Genomic DNA, 15424 nt, shown 5'->3' with positions numbered 1-15424 from the left:
TTTAGAAGGTGTGGCCTGACTACCCCTGATAATGGCTGATAAGATCCTCCGCCGTTTTAAGCATTTGAGCTTGGGGTAGTAAAATGGTGGGTATAGGTAGTTTTCCTAGGAGTGGCCTTGCCTCTTGGCCTAAGAGTATCCATCGGTCTGCGAGAAACTGTAGTTAGAGAAGACATCTTTTTTTTGTCTAGATTCGGTAGTACGAAAAACCTCCTCGGAAGCCAGTGCCTGCGTCGTGGCTCCAGACCCAAACAAGGCAGAGACCATCAAAGGCTTGGAAGACAAAGATTTCTGCGGCATATCAGACTCCGAAAGGATCTCAGTAGAGGCCTGCGAAGGTATCAAATTGCACATCAGGGGCTGCAAAGGTGCCTCACTGAATTCCGGAGAACTGACTACCTACCGTTTCGGAATGCAAAGACAGAAGACGAAAATACCTGGCTACAATAAGAGCTCTATGATGAATGGTTCTCATGTTAAAGAGGGCACAGAACCGGCAATGGGGGACTTTTTGGTCTGGGCCTGAACAAGTGACGCAGTATGAATGTAAGTCTCGGTGTGGTATTTGCTTTCCACAGGTGAGACAATTGTTAACTTTTTCGGACATCGGTTAGTGCAGAAAAAAGGATCCCCAATGGGGTACTTAACTTTTGATGTTTTCAGCTGTAATTCAAACTCTGGTAGCGACCGACCGGCACACTTGAGAACTGCTTATGCTGCAGGTTCCATGGTAAGAAACACTTGTGTAATGGCGTCGGCTGTTTTCCTTTATAGCACTGATGACCTGACATCAAGCAGCAAACGACAGCAGCCGACGCAGAAAAACATTGACTCTGGTATTCGTGGATGGCAGAGGGCTACCACAGCAGGGATAACCCATAGGTGAGGACTGCAACAGTGAAACACTAAGAACATCCATGGAAACTCTGATGCAGTCAGTGTTGAGGAGTGATAGGTCAGTGAGTTCCCATATGACAGAGCAACAGATGACCCAGGATGAAATTGAAGAGAATGTGCCACAGGAAGATGCTATACAACTTACTATAGGATGCCCACAGGAAATGGAAAACAAAACGTGTGCTCTCAGGTTTAGAAGAAAATGAGCTAAGAAAAGAGTGGCTTGATTTAATATAGACAGACAAATTAAGATCAATGAAGGAAAGAAACTGCAGAAGGTCAATAAAACCCAAAAAGTCAGAAGTTTGATAAAACAAATGAACACAGTAATTAGGACTGTCCATTGAAATCCATGCGATATAACAGAAGTAAACAAAATAAATTACCGTGCAGCTAAATAACCAACAGATAAAGTTCTACCATAAAAACACAGGGTAGCGAGGGAATGGAAAGGGAGAAATTGAATACCATCATGGAAGTATCGAATACAGAAAGTACAAAAAAAATTAAGAGAAGAAGTGTCACTGTTAGAAAAGTATAGAAGAGAGAATAGATGAACAAAAATACTTAGAAAGATGTGATAAAAGCAATGCGCAGTATTAGAAAAGATCACAATCTAGCATGCATTATTGCAAATAAAATCTCACCACAGACGGAAAAACTTCTAAGATATGCAGAAAAATATAAAGGAAAAGTACAAAATAAGCAATTTACTGATGACCCAAAAAGGTTTTATAGAGAACTGGGAAACAATGTAAAAGGAATTCAAAGACCACCCAAAAAGGAAGAAAGAGATGAATTTTGGAGAAGTATTCATGAAGATCCTTTGCAACATAAAGATGCTAAATGGATAGAAAAAGTAAAAGAATAAGAAGTTTAAAGGTAGAGGATATGAAATGGGATGAAGTAACAGCCAGAGAAACTGAAGCAAAGTTAAGAAAAGTCTCAAATTGGAAACCCTAGGCACAGATGCAATACCCAACTTCTGGTTAAAAGTATTAACATCTTTGCACGTACATTTAGCCACGAGTACGAACTTTTATATGCACACCTCAAAGAAACACCAACCTGGGTACAACAGGAAAAATGTTCCTACTTAAGAGTAAACCTGCAAGCTACCCTAAAAATTATAGGCCAATAACTTGCCTTCTGACAATGTATAAACTATGCACTGGAATTGATGCTGACAGGTTATCGTCAATTAGAAGAAAACTCAATTATGACAAAAGGGCAATAAAAGAAAGTTATACAGAACAAAGGATCATTTGTTGTTAAAGTCGTTGTTAAAGTCATAGTGGAGAACTATAAAAAGGGGAAGAATCCAAGTATGACACGGACTGACTACAAAACAGCATTTGATAGTATCCCACATTCATGGATAAAAGAGTGCTTAAAAATGTATGACACACCCTTATACTATTCGACTACAATGCTCATGAAACAGTGGCAGACCACTCTGCAATTAAGCCATGATAAAAGACAAATTATTATTCCAGGGATAAAAATTCAAAGGGGAATATTCCAGGACGACACTCGGTCACTGCTGCTATTCTGTCTTGCCCTTAACCCATTAAGCTGTCTACTTAACACAGCCCATGTCTATAATTTTGCTCTTAGAAAACAACAAGTGTAAAGACTTATCTTCTCATTGTTAATGACTTAAAACTGTATAGCTCATCTGATGAGGAACTGAAAACAGAACTGCAAGTTGTCAAAACTTTTTCAGACGATATAAGAATGTCTTTTGATCTTGATACATGTGTAAAAGCAACCTTTAAAGCAGGAAAACTACAGCACCAAGAAAACATCAGTTTGGGACAAGATTGTGATATAAAAGAACTTGACCAAGAGGGAGTGTATAAATACTTGAGAACTGGTGGAGGATCAATAATAAAACATGAATAAATGCAAATAAAACTTAGGAATATTTTAGAACAGTGGCCCCCACACACTGGACTGCAGACCGGTACTAGGTCGTGGAACATTTGGTACTGAGCCGCCAGGAACAGAGTGAAATGAAAAAATGAATTTGTGTATGTATGTGTATGAGTGTGTTTATTTGTCTGCATGCGAGTGAATGCCTGCTTGGAAGCAGAATGTATGAGTGTGTGAAGTAAGAGTCTGGGTGTGTATGAGAAAGAGTGAGTAGCGAGATCAATTGAGCCGTTCTTTTAGACTCACTAAGCAGCGCTTTTGCTGTTTAGTGAGTGTAAAATAAAAGACAAGGAAAATGAAAAAAAGTATGTGTGTGTGCGTATGGTTCTGTCTGCATGTGTGAGTGAATGCATACATGAAAGCAGAACAGTCTGTGTGTGAGAGAGAGAGAGATCGACAGAGAGAGAGAGAGTGAGAACAATCATGTGTGAGTGAATGTGTGCATAAATGCAAAAGAGACTGTCCATGGGTATGTTTCTGTCTACGTGTGTGAGTGAATGCATGCATGAAAGCAGAACAGACAGTGCATGTGTCTGTGTGTGAGAGAGAGACAGTGAAGAGTGAGAGTGATTCCTGGCAGCAAAAACAATGAGGTTTGCATATCTCTCGACCATACCATTCAACCTCTTGCACAATAAATCTGGACAGCGCCACAGATAACAGGGACAGATTTTAAATATTGCTTTTATAAACACAGAAAGTCAATAAGGTTACCATTAGGTTTACATACCTCTCGATCATACCACTCAACCTTTCGCACAATAAATCTGGACACATACCTCTCAACCTCTTAGAACAAGTCATTTGGACAAAGCCAAAAATAATGGGGGGGGGGTACAAAGGCCAAAAAAATAGGGACACTTTTAAGTACTGCTCTTACAAACCTAGAAAGTAAACAGAAATGCAGGTTTTGCATTAGCATGTATTTTCTTAAGGGTATGAAGTCTGAAACTCAACTGTCATTTTCTGACTTCAAACCACAATGAGCTGCTAGTGAACAATTTTATGAGAAACGGACAAAAAATGAGGCAAAATTCCAGACATTCTGCAAAAATCTGTACAGATGAGGGGTGTGCTGGACAGAGCCAAATAACAGGGACAGATTTTAAATGTTGCTCTTACAAACTTAGAAAGTCAATACGGTTGCCATTAGCTTTACATACCTCTTAACCATAGTAGATCAATGTTATGCTGTTAAGCTGAATGCACACTTCTGTAATTATTGCCAATCGTCTTTTTATTGTACTTTGGAGCTTTTCTCCGTAGGTCTCGGCTGAAAATGGACTTCTAGTCCAGTCGGGCCACTCTGGTAAACAAATGTCAAATAAATAAATATTATGCACTTTATTACGCATGTGCATTGGCCAGTCAGTGAAGAACTGAAACTGGACCTTGGTCAAAAAAGGTTGGAGACCACTGTTTTAGAAGATTTTAATTAAATTAATCCTATAAACAGCGTCGACATCTAGGAACAAAATTCAAGCTATAAACCAATTTCCTCTTTCTGTCCTAACTTACAGTTTTGGAGTGACTGGCCCCAAAAGGTGTTGGATACATTAGACAGGAAAAAAAGAAGGATGCCTCATGCTCACAAAACAATTTATAAAAATTAGTGCATACCAAGATTATATATTCCCCATTCCGAAGGAGGCATGCACCTCCTTGAAATTTATTACATATATAGATCTGCAATTGTGGCACTGCACACATATCTGCTGACCTCACAAGACCCAAATGTAGTGAACATTTTGAAACATGAGAATGAACCTAAGATGACTTCCCTGCTTAGTCTAGCAGAAGTAAACTGGCATCAAGCAGGAATGGAAATCAAACCAGAAGTAGATAAAAATCAGGCAGCAACTGAATGTGCCAAAAAACAACAACAAAAAAAAAGAATATAAGCTGAAGGATCAGATAATGCAAGAAATGTGGCAAGTATAGAAAACTACCGGAAGAACCTCATGTTGATCTGGATCAAATGAAGGAATGGTCATGGAGTGGTGAATTCAAACAAATACATGAAATGTTAATATTGGTGGCTCAAGATGGTGGGACTATGCACACGATATACAAGTCCACTGAACTATGTGGAAGAAAAGTACAGTTTTGTACCTACCATAAATGTAGATGTTTGAGTGTTCACCCTGCTGCAGTCAGTCATCACACTTGGGTTATCCTGCCATCCGGCGGTCCCGCAGTCGGCCTGAATTCCAAAGTCTTGGTCCGGTGTCAGTTGCTGTCACTTCTTCCCTGACGTCAGAGCGCCAGGGGTATATAAGAGGCATCAGACGCCATTTTCTTCAGTTTTTCTTGCCCCAGATGTCAGGTGCCCCCAATAGGTAGGCAAAATATATATATATAGCTAGATAAAAATAAAACAATACATTTAGGCACAAGCAAATACACCAGAGGTAGTATAGGATAGAGTGGTATAGCTAAGTTCAGCTAGTTCAGAGGGGATGGAGGGAGGGAGGGTAACCTGGACTGCAGCAGGGTGAACACTCGAACATCTACATTTATGGTAGGTACAAAACTGTACTATGTTCATCGTGTTACCCTGCTGCAGTCATCACACTTGGGTTGAATCCCAAAGCTAAGGATGGGAGGTGGAGTTAAACAGGGTTAGAAGAAGCTAGTAGGCCCTGCAAAACTACAGTGGCAAAACCAGCTCTAGTCTTAGAATACAGAGGTAAGTGATGGTGTTTGGTGAAGGTGTGCACTGAACTCCAAGTTGAAACTTCCAGAATATCCTTGGTTGGCACTTCCCTGAGAAAGGCTGCTGATGTAGCTGTAGCCCTGGTGGAGTGGGACCTAATGTTAGCAGGTACCGGTTTCCCATGATGCGTGTAGCAGAGACCTATGCAAAGCCCTATCCATTTAGAAATGGCCTGTTTTGAGATAGCTCTTCCTTGTGATCCTGTAGCATAGGCTACAAAGAGCTGGTCAGTTTTTCTGAAAGCCTTAGTTTTATCCAAGTAGTAACGTAATTGCCTGTGAATGTCCAAAGAGTGCAGGAGTCTTTCTCCTTTGTTCTGGGGTTTTGGGAAAAAGGTGGGCAAACGAATGGTTTGGTTTAGGGCCACACTGGATACCACCTTTGGCATAAAGGAAGGGTTAGTTTGTAGAGAGACTCTGTCTTGATGAAAAATGAGGAAAGGCTCCACTGCCATTAGTGCCTGTAGCTCTGAGACTCTTCTAGCTGAAGTTATTGCTAGTAGCAGGGCAGTTTTCCATGAAAGAAATTTTAAATCAGCTGAAAAAGCTGGTTCAAAGGGCGGCAGTGTAGCTTTTCCAGAACAAAGGTGAGATCCCAAGTAGGTGTTGGCGCTCTCCTTGGCGGTCTTATGTTCTTAGCCCCTCTGAGGTACTGTCTTAGGAGTGGATGTGAGAATAAAGATGGATCCGTGATGTAATGAGCTGAAATTTGCTGAGGCGTGGATCTTAATAGATGAAAAGGAAAGTCCTTTGTGCAACATCTCAGTTAAATATTGTAGAATCTGAGGAATGTTTGGATCAAGGGGATTTTGGCCTTTAGCCTGGTTCCAGGCGCAAAATCTTTTCCATTTGTCTGAATAGGTTTTCCTGGTGCTGGGCCTCCTGGCCTCCAGAATGACATCTATAACAGCTTTGGATACAGGTGTTGGCTGGTTGTTTAGGTAATTTGCCATGCAGCCAGGTTTAAAGTCTTGAGCTGGCTGTGTAGTATCTGATTGCCTCACTGGATGAGCAGGTGAGGAATTTGTGGTAAAATCCATGGTGGGCCATGGGCCATGTTCCTTAGAATTGGATGCCAATGCTGGCGTGGGCAGTCTGGTGCAACGAGTATCATTTGTGGCCTCTCTAATCTGACTTTCAGCAGTACCTTTGCTAGAAGAGGCAGTGGAGGAAAGGCATACACTGTTAATGTTTTCCAACTGAATGAGAGGGCGTCCACTTTCCAAGCTTGTGGATGGAATGTCCTTGTGCAAAATTTTTGAAGTTGGTAGTTGTGGGGGCTTGCAAACAGATCTATGTCTGGGCGTCCCCATTTTTGAGCCATCATTGCAAATACTTGTGGATCTAGTTCCCACTCGTGTGGATCCATGATGTTTCTGCTTAGGTCGTTTGCCAATGTGTTTTTCTTTCCTGGCAGGAATTGTGCTTGTAATTGAACCTGGTAAGACAGTGCAGTGTTCCACAAGGTCATTGCTTGCCTGCATAGAGGGTAGGAATGTGTGCCCCCTTGCTTGTTTATGTACCACATTACTGTGGTATTGTCCGTCTTTATTATTAGTTGTCCTGGGTGTAAGTGGTCCTTGAAAGCTGTTAGGGCATTCTGTACTGCTAGCATTTCTTTTTGATTGATATGAAGATGCCCCTGATCTGTAGTCCATTTGCCCTGAATGCACTGTCCTGCCATGTGTGCTCCCCAGGCATAGTCCGATGCATCTGTTTTCATAGTTTGCCTGGCTGTGGGTAAGGTGAAAGGCTGACCCTTGTTGAGGTGACATGCCTATGCCCACTATAGAAACTCCTGTTGAAGGCAGGGAATGAGTGGTATCATTGTTTCCAAACTGTGGCTGTGCTGAGTCCATGCGCTTTTCAGGTACCATTGTAATTTCCTCATATGCAGTTTTGCAAATGGTATTAGTAGTATGCAAGATGCCATGAATACCAAGGCCTGCAGAATTTTTCTTGCAGGGAGTTGGGTTTTTGTTGCCATTATTTTGAATTATTGAGTCAGCTGTTGTTGCTTGTCTGGCGTGAGATAAGCCATCTGGGCCGTTGTATTCAAGCTGGCACCCAGGAATATTATGTTTTGTGAGGGCACTAGTTTTTATTTCTTTTCGTTTACTGTGTACCCTAGGCAACTTAGAAGGTGTTTGACAAATGCCAGATGCTTTAAAAGAATGTCCTTGCTTTCTGCTTGAATAAGGCAGTCGTCGAAGTATGGGTATATTTGAATTCCTCTTTGTCTGCAGTATGCAATTACTGGTGCCAGGCATTTTGTGAAGACGCTGGGTGCAGTAGATAAGCCAAAGGGCAGTGCAGAGAATTGATAATGCGTTGAACCTGCAGTGAAGCGGAGGTATCTTCTGCAATTTTGTCTAATAGGGACATGCAGGTATGCCTCCTTGTGGTCCAACGTTACTAGCCAAGCATTCTTGCCCAGCATGGGAAGAAGCTGCTGTAGTGTTAGCATCTTGAAGTTTGGTACTTGCAGATAGGTGTTCCGAATTGAAAGATCCAGAATGGGTCTCCATGCTTTGTCCTTTCTTGGGACTAGAAAGAGTCTTGAGTAAAATCATTGTCCTTGCTCCTGTGTAGGTACCTGTTGAATGGCTCTCATGTCCATGAGAGCTGTAATTTGTTTTTGTGCCTCTGCCCATTGATTTAGTGGCAGGTTTGGCATTCCTTTTATCCTTGGTAAGGTATGAAAGTGGAGTCTGTATCCTTGAGAGACAATGTTTAGGACCCATTTGTCTTTTGTGATGATGTGCCAGTTGTCTGCAAATAATCCTTGACCGTCTGCATAGACTTTGCCTTATCCTCCATTTTCTTTAAAACCTCTTCTGTTTTGACACCAAATGATACATCCTGTTGTAAAGGTGCATCCAATAATTTTGCTTTAACATGATCATGAAGGGTTTGTTCTTTTAACCAAGCATGTCTACGTATGACAGAGTCAGTAACAGCTGCTCTACAGGAAGTTTCCAATAAATCAAATCCGCATTGTAAAGTATGTTTGCCCACCTGTTCAGCTGCATGCAACAGATCCTGCATTTCCTTAAATTCAGACTGTTCAGTGTGTTCATTTTTTGTTTTAATTGAGACATTAGGAATTGCTGATATTTCAGTATGTGAAACTGACAATTTAATGCTCTCATAGCCAGAGTTGCTGAGGTGTATATTTTCTTTCCCCATCTATCTAGGGCTCTGGAGTCCCTTTCAGAGGGCACAGGATTTTTAGCCATAGAGGCTTTAGCTCCCTTAGGACCCTGGGAAATTGTTTCTGGGTCAGCCACAGGGCTTTTATAAAGGAATTTGTGTGAGTCAGGTACTCTGTAGTATCTGTCTAGTTTGGCTGGAGCAGGAGGTAGAGAGTCTGGATTTAAACTAGACTCCAAGTAAACATCATCCACAATATCTAAAACTGGAGGGATAGCAAGAGGTCTGTGCTGGGGTAGTAAAAGGAACTCTCAGAGCCTTTTCTTAGAATCAGAGTAGTCCCGGCCTTCCCAATGGAAATGTTCCCTCATGGTATGTAAAGTTTCCCCAAAGGAGTAGTCTTCAGGGGGAGATGCTGAGGGAATAGAGTCTTCAGCATCAGAGTCTTCATAAGGTGGAAAAGTGTAATCCTGTTCCACAGAAGAATCTGACGAAATTGAAACCTGGTCAGAGGAAGCGTAATCCTCTTCTTGTCTTGGTCTGTAATCAGGAGGGGGATGGGAACCCCTGATTAGGGTAATCAAATCTTCAGCCATCTTAAGCATCTGTTTCTTAGGCATGGGGCCTTAAACTGTAGACTGATGTACAGTCTTCTTAGGTTTTAAAGGAGTTTTAAGCTTAGCATAAGATTTAATGGTGAGTGTAGTCGGTCTGAAGATACCTTCTGCAACCGAAGGTGTTTCCACTGCACCGGGGTCTATTTCTGCTCCAGTGTCGGAAGATGGCTGCGTCGGCCTAGTAGACTCCGCTTGAGAATCCGCAGCTGTCTGGGGTTCCAGTTCTGCGGTCGTCAGGGGCTGCGTAGGCGCCTCACTGAAAACCAGCGACAGGCCCAGCAGAGGCCTCGGAGTCTGGCTTGTTCCTAGGCTGCCTGTCCTTATCCTTGCATTTTTTATGTATGCCGGTCGTCGGCTGCTCCGACAGCATGATATAATTAAATTTCATACCAAAGTAATGCCGTGCGAAGTCAAAACGGCATTTGATAGTTCGTTTATTAAACCTAGCACAAAACCGACAACCTGTGACGTCGTGGTCTGGGCCTAGGCAAGGAATACAATAGGAATGGAAGTCCTTATGAAGTATTTGCTTCCCACAAGAAATGCAATTGTTAACTTTTTCTGACATCGGACTGAGGCAAGAAAATGTTCCCCAACGGGGTACTTAGCTTTACTGAAGACTTCGGACTGAAATTCAAATCAAAAATATCAGGTGTCGGCCAACCGGCACTTGCAAACTGCTTCTGCTTCGGGCACCATGCGGCAAGAAAGACTGAAGAAAATGGCGTTGGATGCCTCTTATATACCCCTGGCACTCTGACATCAGGGAAGAAGCGAGAGCAACCGACACCAGACCGAGACTTTGGAATTCAGGCCGACTGCGGGACCGCCTGATGGCAGGATAACCCAAGTGTGATGACTGCAGCAGGGTAACACGATGAACATCAGACAAATGTAAGTTTTGTAAAACAGAACTGGAAACAGTTGCACACCTTGTTGCTGGTTGTGACATACAAATGGCAGAAGTCCTGTACACTGAAAGGCATAATAATGTGGAAGACTGTTGCACTGGGGATTGTGCAAACATTATGGTATTGAACTGGCTGAAAAACACTGGAACCATAAGCCACAAAGCATCGTAGAAAATGATTAAGTCTACATCACATGGGATCACCCATTACTACCAGTTCAAAAGACAGATGCGAGAAAACCGTATATAGTGGTTCATGAAAAGAAGACAAAAGTAGCATTGATCACTGAAATCACCACGTCCAGTGCCTAAAGTGTCTTGCGCACATTGAGACACAAAGTCATAAAATATCAGGATTTGCTGGTAGAAACGAAAGCAATGTGGAAGAAAGATGCCTAGACAGTTCCAATAGTAGAAGAGCAATGGGTCTTATAAAACAGAATTTACAATTGTATTTAGATACATTACCACTACATGAAACTCCACATAAATTGCAGGAGGAGTCATTACTGGGCACATTACGGATGCTGCAAAGAGCACTTATGGCTGACATCAAAAACTGAAACAATATTAACTTCATGAACTTTAATCCATTCCCGTCATGGTATTATAAATGCAAAAGATTTGGAGAAATTAAAAAAAAAAAAAAAGCATATGGGTCTGAATGGAGAGAAGGCAGCAAGCAAAGGAGAGTACTATTGCTGAATTTGGAATTCCTCCTCAAGTCTTGCTGAATACCTTCATGAGGTGGACCGTGTTTTTCACAAACTTTCACCAAGATGACACAGATATATAGACTGTATTTTGTATAGCATATATCGTGGACAGAAGTAGGTAAAAAATTTAAAAAGATAGCTGGGTGCACAAGACCCAGGATAAACAAGTGCCCAATCATTGTAGGTGCACTGATGCCAGGATGGGAAAAAATGACAGTGTAGAATCCTCAACATATGGAAACATTCCTAACAATGGGGCCAGGCGGCTCCCCGTTGCAGAAGGAAATAGCAGTCCACAAAAATCACAAACTGATGGGCCAAAGAACAGCCATAAAGATGATAGAGTGGACTACTGAGGATAAGAAAGAAATTATGTATTGTTACTATTATGCAAAAAGCCCAGAATTACCAGACACAAGATATACAAACAGATTAAGAGAAATTAGAGGAAAGAAAAATACTTCCACAAGAAAAACTGTCAGAAGCTTCAAATAAAAATGTGTGTTCATTAATACAACAAATTTGTGAAAAAAAACATTACATAGACCAAGAAACTTTGATCTCTTTGGAAAAAGAACCATCTGAGGAAGTGTGAAAATGTGAACACCAAAACCTAAAGATTTTTGAAAAGTATAAAAAAGAAATATGGACATGGGAAAGAAAGATTTAATAAGTGCAATATTTATACAAAGTCAAAAACCAAATTAATCAATACAAAAAAAAGGAAGCCTCAAAGATATTTGAAGAGAATTAAATTACAGGCAAAGACATCCAGCTATGGAGAATTTCACAATAAAAAAATTTCACAAAGAGGGAATGTAGAAAAGAAGATTAGTAAAGTAAAAGTTAAAAAAAACAGAAGTTGAAGTTATGGAGTGCCTATGAAGTGAAGAATTTGGTGTAGAAGGTCTAACGCAGGTTACATCACAGCATGATAGAACGAGTCCCAAAGTAAGGAGAAACAGGAAGATCAGGAGACATCTGAAGAAGAAATATGGACATGGGAAAGAAAAAAACATTTAATATGGTGTAATATTTATGCAAAGGAGAAAGCAAAACTAATCAATACAAAAAGAGCAGCATCAAAGATATTTGAAGAGAAATACAGGCAAAGGAATCCGGACATGGAAAACTTTACAATGCAAAAAATAAGAAGACAGAGGAAAAGTAGAAACGAAGGTAAGTAATAGAGAAGTTAAAGAAATAGAAACTGGGGTTATGGAGTACCTACGAAGTGAAAGATTCAGTGTAGAAAATCTAACACAGAAAGCACCACAGCAGGATAGAGCAACAGACATCCAAATTAAGGAGATACCACTGGAATGGAAAGCAACTAGTCAGTTGCCATATGTAGATACTTTGGAAACTTCCACAGGAAACCAGTATAAATTTTCACTTGAAGCTAGACAATAAGGGAAGGAAAAGGACACAGTTGCAACTCTGATGCAGTCAATGATGAGGAGTAATAGGCTAGATGAGCTAAGAGAAGAGTTGCTTATCCACACCCCCACAAGGGGCAGCAATATCCTAGACCTGGTCATTACCACCATGGGCAACCGGTGTTCCACATCAGAGGTCAATTCCTTGTTGGCCAGATCCGACCACAAGCTAATCGCCCTAGACATCCACATCCCACCCCCCCCCACCCCCATTAGAGAAACCATCCTAAAAAGTTTCTCCAAAGCCAACTTCACGCTTTTTAAGACAGAAGAGGCAAACTTCATGACACCCATGCAGACGGACAATACAGGTACGAATGCTGAATCCTACACAAATGCACTTTATAAGCACTTACAGGAGTGGATGGATCGTGCTATCCCTTAAAAAGAACCAAGACGGTATCCTCCAAAAAAAGGAAGCCAATCTAGTGGTCCCCTGCCATAAACAAACTCTACAACAGAAGAAGGAAACTGTTGCAAAAAGGAGTAAAATCCCATGATTGGAGGAACTCCCTGGTCAGCCTCAGTAAGAAGTTGAGATCCCTCATAAAATCCTCCAAAGCTAGTTATGAAAACAAAATTTCCACCGATTCTAAAGACAACCACAAAGCATCCTATAGCTATGTCAAGAATCTCAATGGCAACACTCAGATCTGCTCTGGGTAACAGCACAATGGCACTAAATATACAGAACCAACTGATAATGCCAACATCCTGGCAGATAGGTTCAGTGCTATCTTTACTCCCCTTCACCCCCTAAAGGGCCCATCTCTATACCGGAAGAATGCAAAGTTCCTGTAATCACGGCTGCACAGGTAAAAAACACACTCTCCAAAGCCAATAACGCAGCATCCATGGGACCTGACAAGATCCCAGGCTGCATTCTACACAAACTACAGAGTGAACATTCACCCCTTCTAAGCACCATGTTCAATCATAGCCTCACCTCAGGCTTTGTACCCACTGAAGGGCACACAGCGACAGTTATCCCACTCCATAACCACAGACCCCAGGAACTACCACCCCATTAGCCTAAAGAGCCTGGTCTGCAAGGCCATGGAACTTATAAACAAAGACATTAGTAATCTCCTTACTCTGGACCTCTCCCAGTTCGGGTTTGTAAAAGGCAGCTGATGTCTCCTAAACCTGACAGTCTTCTTTGAAGCAGTCACCAAAGCCGTTCAAGAGGGTAAGGTGGTTCACACAGCCTTATCTAGATCTCGCCAAGGCTTTCGACACCATCCCCCACTCTGGAATTATAGATAAACTCACTAAACTAGGTATAAATCCCTATGTCACAAGATGGGTTGCCAACTGCCTCACTGACAGAACCCACATTGTGAAAGTAGCAGACTCCAAATCCGACTTCAGACCAATGACAAGTGGAGTACCACAGGGTTCAGTCCTAGGTCCCCTCCTGTTTGGAATCTACTTGTCTGAAGTACAGGCTAACACAGAAGATCTTTGGCTAATGAAGTTCGCAGATGACTGCAAACTAGGAGTCCTAATTGAAACTCCTAACGATGTGGACATCCTACAAAAGGGCCTCACTGAGACCGATGCCTGGTGTCAAAGCCAGGGCCTTAAGATCAATGCCAAAAAGTGCATTGTCATCCCCTTTGAAAAAACTCTGTACCCATGAGCTATCACATAGGGGGCAGTCTACTTAACACTGAAAGTGTGATAAGAGACCTTGGGACACAGGTGGACAGTCGTCTCTCCTTTGATAATCACATCGCCACAGTAGTCAGGAAAACCTCATCACAAAAGGTTTTTCATCCAGGAAAAAAGATGCCATTGTTCCCCTCTACTCATTAGACCCATTACAGAGTACAACACCCCTTTTGGTATGTACGTCACAAGATATCAACAACTGGAAAGGTCACAGAAATACCTCACAAAGAGGATTACCGGCCTCAAACAGATGCCCTACGCAGACCGTCTAAAAAAACTCCAGCTTTACTCCGTCGCATATCGCCTACTCAGAGGCGATCTCTGCCTAACATACAAAGCTATGTCAAACCCAGAGCTGCTGGACATGCTCCACTTAAAGAAATCCCGATCCCTCCGAGCTACACACTCTAGGGACCTAAACCTTGTCACCACAATAAACAGAACATGCTAGAGGGATAGATTCCTGTCCCACAGACTTCCCATACTCTGGAACAAACTACCTATCTATATTAAACAAAGCTCCTCATTAGCACTCTTCAAGAAAAATCTTGATGATTGGATGGGAAATAGGAGATTCACCCTGGGGATCACCTCTGTGGCTCTGCTCGACAGGGGCACAGGAAAATAATTTTCTTGGGTGGTGAAAGCCAGGGTACCTTTTTGGCTAGGCTTATACAGGCCCTACGGCCAGTAGCCTAGTACCCACCTATGAACCTATACTGAGTTCCCATATGACAGAGCAATGGATGACACAGGATGAAATTGAAGAAAATGTGTCACAAGAAGATGCTATAGAATGCCTGGAGAAAATGAACAAAAAATGTGCCCTCAGTTTAGACGAAAATGAGCTAAGAGAAGAGTTGCTTGATTTAACATGGACAGATACACATATTTAACATCAAGGAAAGAGACAGACTGCAGAAGGTCAATAAAACCGAAAAAGATAAAAGTTTCATAAAACAAATGAACACAGTAATTAGGACTGTCCACAGAGATCCATGCAATATAACCGACGTAAACAGGATACATTACTGCGCAGCTAAATTAATAGCAGATAAAAATTCTACCACAAGAACACAGGGTAGTAAGGGAAAGGAAGGGGAGAAATCAAATACCATCATGGAAGTATCAAACAGAGAAAACTATAAAGCAATTAAGACAAGAAGTGTCACTGTTAGAAAAGTAGAGAAGAGGGAACAGATCAACAAAAGTACTCAGAAAAACAGACATGATAAAAGCAATGCACAGTATTACAACAGATCAGGATTTATCATGCCCTATCACATATAATAAACAAACTATTAGCACAGGCAGGAAAAACTTGGATGCAAAGATAGATTTAAAGGAAAAGTACAAAATAAGCAATTT

General features: G+C 41.6%; 1 protein-coding gene across 2 annotated transcripts in view; it reads right to left on the bottom strand.

The window, feature by feature from the left end:
* Window positions 1-15424, bottom strand: part of MED25 (mediator complex subunit 25) — a 1733520-nt gene that overhangs the window by 1124028 nt on the left and 594068 nt on the right. The gene's annotated exons all lie outside the window — the stretch shown is intronic.

The sequence above is a fragment of the Protopterus annectens genome, chromosome 17.part0 (assembly GCF_019279795.1).
Source record: "Protopterus annectens isolate FY-2018-M chromosome 17.part0, PAN1.0, whole genome shotgun sequence".
In the NCBI taxonomy this organism is placed as follows: Eukaryota; Metazoa; Chordata; order Ceratodontiformes; family Protopteridae; genus Protopterus; species Protopterus annectens.
Note: the sequence above shows the minus strand (reverse complement) of the source record. Positions and strands in the feature narration are given on the sequence as shown.